This window comes from Lithobates pipiens, unplaced genomic scaffold (assembly GCF_037356315.1).
Source record: "Lithobates pipiens isolate NorthernLeopardFrog02 unplaced genomic scaffold, aLitPip1_a1.2 Scaffold_10, whole genome shotgun sequence".
Lineage (NCBI taxonomy): Eukaryota > Metazoa > Chordata > Amphibia > Anura > Ranidae > Lithobates > Lithobates pipiens.
This window is the reverse complement of record NW_027507686.1, coordinates 71,933,722-71,942,598: the sequence shown is the minus strand read 5'-3', so window position 1 is coordinate 71,942,598 and position 8,877 is coordinate 71,933,722.

Sequence of the window (8,877 nt, the reverse complement as noted above, 5' to 3'; positions counted from 1 at the left end):
CTTCTGCAGGCCTGGAATGACACAAAAGTTATAAAAAATATACCTCTTGTGAAGGCCTGCACTGAAAGCGTTTCCGCTTTGCTGAACCCCTGCTCCAGGATCATCTTCTTCCCGAAGATCTCCGGTGTCATGTCGGGGACCCTTCCGTCCACCTCCTTCAGTTGCAGCACGACCGTCTGCTTCATCCAGGGCTCCAAGGTAGGGAGCCCGTCTGCAGGGGGGAAGGCTTGGCTGGACCCGGCTGGCTGGTGCTGGCCGGGGTAGAGGTGGAGGTTGAGGCAGCAACATCCCCGGGGACCTCGGTGGAGGTGGCTGGAGCGGGGTTCTTATTGTTTCTTCTGCTGGTCTTGCTCTTCCCCATCGTCTAGGAGAGAGAGAAGTCGCTTCAGGTGTTCTTTCGGCGGCTTCCTTCTGGATTCCTCGACGTCTTCACTCTGAAGCCTTTATAAAGGCTCTTGCATCTACTGCCCGAAGGTAGTAATGCGGAGGAGGGGGGGAGGAGGGAAGACCGCAATCTCGTTCCTTGTGGGGGCTAAGCCTCTGGCCCAATAGCAGCAAGTAGGTGAAGCTGAATTTAATCAACGATCCTACAAGGCCGAGCAGAGGGTACCCCACAAGGACCTAATGGCTTGGATAGATACAAGTGGTTCTCAACGTCCTAGCTGTGAAGCAGGGACACCCCTAAGGGCTATAGTCGATACTACACTTGATCTTAGCCAAAAGGCCGAGAAGCGATCTTTGCACCCCACGTTGCTGAATTTGAAAAACAAACGCGCCATGTTGTTTGTGCCGCGTTTGTGCTGCAAAAATAAAAGTTTGTGCCGCTTTGGTTGCGGAGATATTGTGCGTTATATGTTGTGAAACCCCGCCCACTTTACACCCCACGTTACCGAATTTGAAAAACAAACGCGCCATTCGTTTGTGCCGCATTTGTGCTGCAAAAATAAACGTTTGTGCCGCTTTGGCTGCGGAGATATTGTGCGTTATATGTTGTGAAACCCCGCCCACTTTACACCCCACGTTACCGAATTTGAAAAACAAACGCGCCATTCGTTTGTGCCTGGTTTGTGCTGCAAAAATAAACGTTTGTGCCGCTTTGGTTGCGGAGATATTGTGAGTTATATGTTGTGAAACCCCGCCCACTTTACACCCCACGTTACCGAATTTGAAAAACAAACGCGCCATTCGTTTGTGCCGCGTTTGTGCTGGTTTGTGCTGCAAAAATAAACGTTTGTGCCGCTTTGGTTGCGGAGATATTGTGAGTTATATGTTGTGAAACCCCGCCCACTTTACACCCCACATTACCAAATTTGAAAAAAAAACACGCCATTCGTTTGTGCCGCGTTTGTGCTGGTTTGTGCTGCAAAAATAAACGTTTGTGCCGCTTTGGTTGCGGAGATATTGTGCGTTATATGTTGTTTGGGCAAATATAACGCACAATATCTCCGCAACCAAAGCGGCACAAACGTTTATTTTTGCAGCACAAACGCGGCACAAACGAATGGCGCGTTTGTTTTTCAAATTCGGTAACGTGGGGTGTAAAGTGGGCGGGGTTTCACAACATATAACACACAATATCTCCGCAACCAAAGCGGCACAAATGTTTATTTTTGCAGCACAAACCAGCACAAACGCGGCACAAACGGGTGGCGCTTTTGTTTTTCAAATTCGGTAACGTGGGGTGTAAACTGGGCGGGGTTTTCACAACATATAACACACAATATCTCCGCAACCAAAGCGGCACAAACGTTTATTTTTGCAGCACAAACCAGCACAAACGCGGCACAAACGAATGGCGCGTTTGTTTTTCAAATTCGGTAACGTGGGGTGTAAAGTGGGCGGGGTTTCACAACATATAACGCACAATATCTCCGCAACCAAAGCGGCACAAACGTTTATTTTTGCAGCACAAACCAGCACAAACGCGGCACAAACGAATGGCGCATTTGTTTTTCAAATTCGGTAACGTGGGGTGTAAAGTGGGCGGGGTTTCACAACGTCGATGCGTAATGCAGGGCGGTCCACCAACCCTATAGAGAGGGGAGGAGGAAGGCCCGCACTATGCCTCGCAGCTCCCAAGGTGATGGAGCGACTAAAACATGTGAAGAGTGGATGAATCCACGAAATGCATAGAGCTACTATATGCCATGTTTTATGCCAACTATATGTTTTACTTACTTAATGATCACTTGTAATGTGATTTGTATTTTTAGTGGTCAATTGTTATTGCTGTATGTCTATCCATTGTATGGAACATATTGGTCTTCTTAATGTATTCATGATTATCTTCATGCAACTTACCATTGATTTTCCAATAAATTTAAATGTCTTACACCTGCCTGCTTCATTTAAAGTCCCAACCCCTCAGTCACCCTGATTGCTTTACCCACCATTGCCTGTGGGTACACTAGCCCCGAGTTTTCAGTTAATTACCTGTCTCTGCACTGCAGGTTACTCAGGCTCACTTACCACTTACATGTGGGTGGGGGGGGGTCCGTCCGTCCGTCAGGTTCTTTTACGCGCAGTGGTCTTGACTTTTATGCTCATATTTCATTCTTAGTTAGGCAGGGGGGTATTGTTGTTCTCATGTCTGGTTGTCTGTCATTTCTCTAGTTTGTGTTTCAAGTTGGGCCGTCTTAACATCCATACCGATATCATCCATGCTTGCTATTACTTCCTTCAGCCCGGCCGTTGTTGGGGGCTAGTTGATTGGTGCTGATGTATTTTCACCACTGAGCTCACCCTTGGGTCAGAAGCAGTCGAAAAATTTTCCTTCAGTTGATGTCCTGTTGTGTTGAGGCCCTGGTTACTGCCCAGGGATGTATAGTCTCTCTCAGGGTGTTTGTTAAGCCATGTCCCCATGACGGTCCTTGGGGGGTAGGTTGGGCAGATGTCATAATGGTTTTGGATTCCACTCTTGGCTCTGATCTTATTTGAACTTATTGCCTGGAGTTCCACTTAGGGACATCAGTCCAGTCGTCTTTTCCGATCCCCAACTTGTTCCAAGTAAGGAGGGCTTGGGTATGTCTGTATCATGCCATGGGGTCTATTTTCCCGGGAGGGAGTCTGGCCCTCCTTGGTTCAGGATTCTGTCCCAGCTGTTGGGTTCAGACTGTAGCATGACCCGATCGTCTCCGGTGGGACCTGGGTCCTGCGTCCGGTATGGTTTCTCCAGGTTGACAGTATTAATGCCATGGTGCATGGGCCTTATCCACTTACTCCGTCACATCCATCAGGTTTCCAGCTTTTCGCACTCCTGCTAGTGGTCTTTTAGCCACTCACCCTCTTGGGGGGGTATGTCTCTGGGCTATTTCACTGGTGTTCATTGGGGTATTTCACCATCTTTTGCAGGGGTTTCCTCGGGCCAGGCCTTGTTCCTTTCCCCTCTCGTATCCTCTCATTTCACAAGCAGTTCATTCTCGGGTCTGGGTGTCACGGGCATCCGGCTCAATTCAATCTTTCAGGGGATGTTCAGTTGGGTTCAGGGTAGTGTCACAGGTTCGATAGGGGGTTCCTTCTCATCGCCAAGTCAGGAGTCGGTGTGTTCTTTTGCCACTGCGAACACTTTCCAGTTACTTGCTGGATACGTACTGCTGCCGTCCGGGAGCACACCTTTATCCGTGATGGTTCTTTACCTTTCCTTCTTCACCTAAATTTTGTGTCTTTTTGCCCTCTTCTCAGGCATACTGACCAGCTAGGCCAAGGCACACCTCAGGCCTTGGTTCTTAGGAGTATCGCATTTCCCGCTTGAAGACTCTCACTACAAGTTGTAAGGCTGGCCGCAGGCCAGCCTGTATTTGTAGGAGGAGCCTCAGAGGGCTATTTAAACCTCCTCCTCTGTCAGGACCAGTGTTGTTAGGACAGAGGCGTAACTAGAAGCCTCAGGGCCCCGATGCAAGAAATCAGGAAGGGCCCCCCCCCCCCCCGAAAAGCATGATTTTGATACTATATTTTTTTCCACTGTAAAACAAAGTAAAACATTTCTGTGCAGCCTGTGTCCCGAGTGAAACCTGTGTCACCAGTGCAGTGGTGGTACTGGAGGGGGGTGGCGGTGGTACTGGAGGGGGATGGTGGTCCTGGAGAGGGGTGGTGGTCCTGGAGGTGGGTGGCGGTACTGGAGGGGGGTGGCGGTGGTACTGGAGGGGGATGGTGGTCCTGGAGAGGGGTGGCAGTGGTACTGGAGGTGGTGGCGGTGGTACTGGAGGTGGGTGGTGGTGGTGGTACTGGAGGGGGGCTGGTGGTGGCACTGGAGGTGGGTGGCAGTGGTGGTACTGGAGGGGGATAGTGGTCCTTGAGAGGGGTGGCGGTGGTACTGGAGGTGGGTGGCGGTGGTGGTACTGAAGGGGGGTGGCGGTCCTGGAGAGGGGTGGCGGTGGTACCCGAGGTGGGTGGCGGTGGTACTGGAGGGTATGTGGTGGTACTGGAGGAGGGTGGCGATGGTACTGAAGAGGCATGGTGATCCTGGAGAGGGGTGGCGGTGGTACTGGAGGTGGGTGGCATGGTGGTGGTACTGGAGAGGGGGTGGCGGTGGTACTGGAGGTGGGTGGTGGTGGTACTGGAGGTGGGTGGCGGTGGTGGTACTGAAGGGGGGTGGCGGTCCTGGAGAGGGGTGGCGGGTGGTAACGGAGGTGTGTGGCGGTGGTACTGGAGGGTGGGTGGTGGTAGTGGAGGAGGGTGGCGATGGTACTGGAGAGGCATGGTGGTCCTGGAGAGGGGTGGCGGTGGTACTGGAGGTGGGTGGCATGGTGGTGGTACTGGAGAGGGGGTGGCGGTGGTACTGGAGGTGGGTGGTGGTGGTACTGGAGGTGGGTGGCGGTGGTGGTACTGAAGGGGGGTGGCGGTCCTGGAGAGGGGTGGCGGTGGTAACGGAGGTGGGTGCCGGTGGTACTGGAGGGTGGGTGGTGGTACTGGAGGAGGGTGGCGATGGTACTGGAGAGGCATGGTGGTCCTGGAGAGGGGTGGCGGTGGTACTGGAGGTGGGTGGCATGGTGGTGGTACTGGAGAGGGGGTGGCGGTGGTACTGGAGGTGGGTGGTGGTGGTACTGGAGGTGGGTGGCGGTGGTGGTACTGAAGGGGGGTGGCGGTCCTGGAGAGGGGTGGCGGTGGTAACGGAGGTGGGTGCCGGTGGTACTGGAGGGTGGGTGGTGGTACTGGAGGAGGGTGGCGATGGTACTCGAGAGGCATTGTGGTCCTGGAGAGGGGTGGCGGTGGTACTGGAGGTGAGTGGCATGGTGGTGGTACTGGAGAGGGGGTGGCGGTGGTACTGGAGGGGGGGTGGCAGTGGTCCTGGAGGTGGGTGGTGGTGGTACTGAAGGTGGGGGGCACGGTGGTGGTACTGGAGAGGGGTGGTGGTGGTCCTGGAGGTGGGTGGTGGTGCTACTGAAGGTGGGTGGCACGGTGGTGGTACTGGAGGAGGGGTGGCGGTGGTACTGGCCATCAGGGTTCACAGAGGGCCCCCTTGCTTCAGGATCCCCAGAGAGCCCCCCTTACTTTAGGGTCCCTAGACAGTCACCCCCCCCCCTTAAAGAGGTTTCTCTGTACCTTGCTGGACTCCGATGTGCACCTTGGCCCCCAGCAGATCTCTGTAACACCCCCCCCCCCCCGCACCTGGGGGGAGGCAACAATCAGCAGCTCTATGGATGTTGATGGGCGGCGGGATCTTCCTGAGTCTCTGCCCACACTGGAGAGGGGTCAGCCAGGCTGTGAGTGGAGAGCGTGTCTGTCATTTAACAGCAGCGCAGAGCCAGAGACAGTGGGACTGATGTTTAATTTTCCCTCGTTCTCTCTCCCAGGGGCACAGCTGATCTGCTCCCCCTTCGGCCCCCCCTCCCCTCCTCTCTCCTGTGTTCTCCGCGGGCATGCAGGTGTGAAGCTAACAAGCTCACATTTCCCGCGGAGAACACAGGAGAGAGGAGGGGAGGGGGGGCCGAAGGGGGAGCAGATCAGCTGTGCCCCTGGGAGAGAGAACGAGGGAAAATTAATTGTCAGTCCCACTGTCTCTGGCTCTGCGCTGCTGTTAAACGACAGATACGCTCTCCACTCACAGCCCCGTGGATAGCAAACACGCCGGGCCCCCCCCCCACAGTGATGGAATTCCAGGGCCCAGTCGCAACTGCGACTGTTGCGACCCTGATAATTCCGCCACTGCGTTAGGATATCTGGGTTCCCACCCACCCATTCCCCAGTTTCATACATTCTCATAGTATTTTGTTCTTATTCTTACATTCAGGGTATGCCCTCTTCTCAGACATACTGACCAGCTAGGCCAAGGTACACCTCAGGCCTTGGTTCTTAGGAGTATCGCATTTCCCGCTTGAAGACTCTGACTACAATTACAGATGTGCCTAGAATCACCATTGTTTAGTGATTGCATTACTTCTAAATTAACCTGCCTTTGTGATATTGCTACACTCAGATTGGCGCTGCTCCTTTCTCCTTGTGTCTTAGTACCTACAAAGTTTCTTCTTCTGTGCGCAAGGATCCCTGTCCTTTCCTCCTGTGGCTACCATCCAGAATATACAGACTTTTTAAATTATATGAACCTTCTTTCCTCCCCCCTTCACCTTGTCTTTGGATTCAATTGTCCTACAGAGGTGTCCTTGCATCAGCCATAGAGTACCTAGCACTCCAACTACCCTTGTTCAGATCAAAAGACCTGCCTACCACCAGTAGCGCCATACTCCCCAACAGCACCAACACCAACGGAGCTAGACCCCAGAAAGAAAGGACCAGTACCAGCACTGGAATAACGCACCAGGCCCAAAGAATTCAGACACAAAGCTGTCTTGCAGATGCCCTGGCAAACCCATTATCGCTTCTCGGCCTTTTGGCTAGGATCAAGTGCAGTGTTACTGTAGGAGACCTAGTCAAGAGGTGCCCGGGGTACCCGACAGTCGGCCTTGGGGGGAGCGTCCCTTTTCGGAGGGCCCCCCCCTGCTGCTATTGGCTTTAGGCTTAGTCCCCGGGCAACGGGAAGCGATCGCCTTTCTGAAGGCGTCTGTTCTTCGGTCGGTTGGCGGAACTGTGGGGGTTCCCCCTTGTGGGGGCCCCCATAGGTAGGCAGGCGGATCGTTGGGCCTTTTCTTCAAGATGGCGAACCGTGGGCTTAAAGACTCACTGAGATTTCTGGTGGTGCCAGGATGCAAGGAGCAGGTGTCCTTGAAGACGATCGTCGTGGGTGTGCTGACGGAGACCTTTAAAATTGCGGTGAGAGATGTGTTGTGTCTTCAAGACTTTCCGAACCAAGGTATTTACGACGTGACCTTTTCTTCTACACCAATCTGCTGGAACATCTTTGAAGCTGCTGAGAAAATGAAAGGAGAAGGTGCATTGAAATATATACAAGTGGTTCCGTTGTTTATGGAAGAGGAAAAGATGATCATTGTTCACATGTACAACCCCTTCGCGGACCCGGCCTTGGTAAGAGCTTTTCTTGAGAACTATTGTGAAATGCTGAGAGGAGGAGAACCCGTCTTGAATAGATATAACATTTGGACAGGCAAGTACAGATTTTTTGGTCGTTTCAAACTGGACCGTGATAGTATTGGGGGAGTGAGACGGCCGCCCCCTATCTTCACGGTTGGTGGAGAGAGGGGATTCCTATTCTATCAAGGGCAACCGAAATATTGTAGGAAGTGTTTAATGTACGGCCATACTAGCAGTGAGTGTGAAATGAGTGAAAGATGCAGGCTTTGTCAGCAGGTGGGACATAAGGCCAAAGACTGTAAGGCGGGGAAGGTATGCGACATCTGCAAACGTGCAGGACATTTGGCCAAGCAATGCCCGGATTATGAGAGAGAGAGGAAGAAGCAAAACAGTACCAGAATGGGATGGGGGGCAGAGCAGAGGGGTGGACAAGGAGGGGGTGCTGAGAGGGCTCCTGGGGAAGGGAGTCGTACCAGCGGAACCCCTGAGTCTGGTCCCAGTGATGCTCCACCCTGTGATGCTGGAGGGGCAAGTGACGGAGTGAGGAAGGCGGGTGGTGCGGCTGCGGCTGCGGCTGACGCCACTTGCTGTAACTCTGCCCACCCTAAGAAGGCAGAGGGTACAAAAGGGGATCATGCGGATGATTCCAAGGAGGTTAATAGTTCCCCCCGAGAAGAGGAGATGGAAGTAGGCGGAGACGCCGTTCGTTCCCCTAGTTTTCCGGATGGCATCGAGATCATTATTGAGGGAGACAATCTGGTGGCTAGCCCGGTATCTAGCCCGTCTGTGGCTCCGGTGCTGGTCGGTGACATTTCTTCCAGTGAAGATGAGGAACAGGATGACATGGATAATATGGATAGTGACGAAAGTCTAGAATGTGGCCAACCTATGTTGTCCTCCCCTGGCTCTGGAACCCGGTTGGCTGGAAAGCGGACTCGGACAGAGGGGGGAGGTGTGGGAAGTGAGGAGGGCAACTCCTTATATATCGCTTCTCCTGGGGCTTCCGAAGAGGGGGTCGCCAGTTCTCCAGAGCCGAGAAGACAGCGGATGAGACAAGAAGATCCTGGACGTGAGGAAGGACCTTGTTAAATATTCTATGATGGCTGGTGTTCTTCTTTTTTTGATGATGATTCTTACTGTTGCCTCGTTAAATGTTAGGAGCCTTAAGGCGGGTGGTAGGAGGGATTTCGTTATGGATTTCTTGGGATCTGTTAATGCTGATATAATTTGTCTACAGGAATGTGGTGTGGATGATTTGGCGGGCATTACCAAATGGGAGAAGGGAGTGGCTGTGTGGGCCCCTTGCTGTGAGTCCAGGTCGGAAGGTGTTGGGGTGCTAGTTAAAAATGATAACCTGAAAGTACTATCATATGAGGAAGTGGTCCCAGGGAGATGTCTGTCAGTTATGTTTGAATTTGAGGACGAAAGAATGAGATTGTTTAATTGCTATGC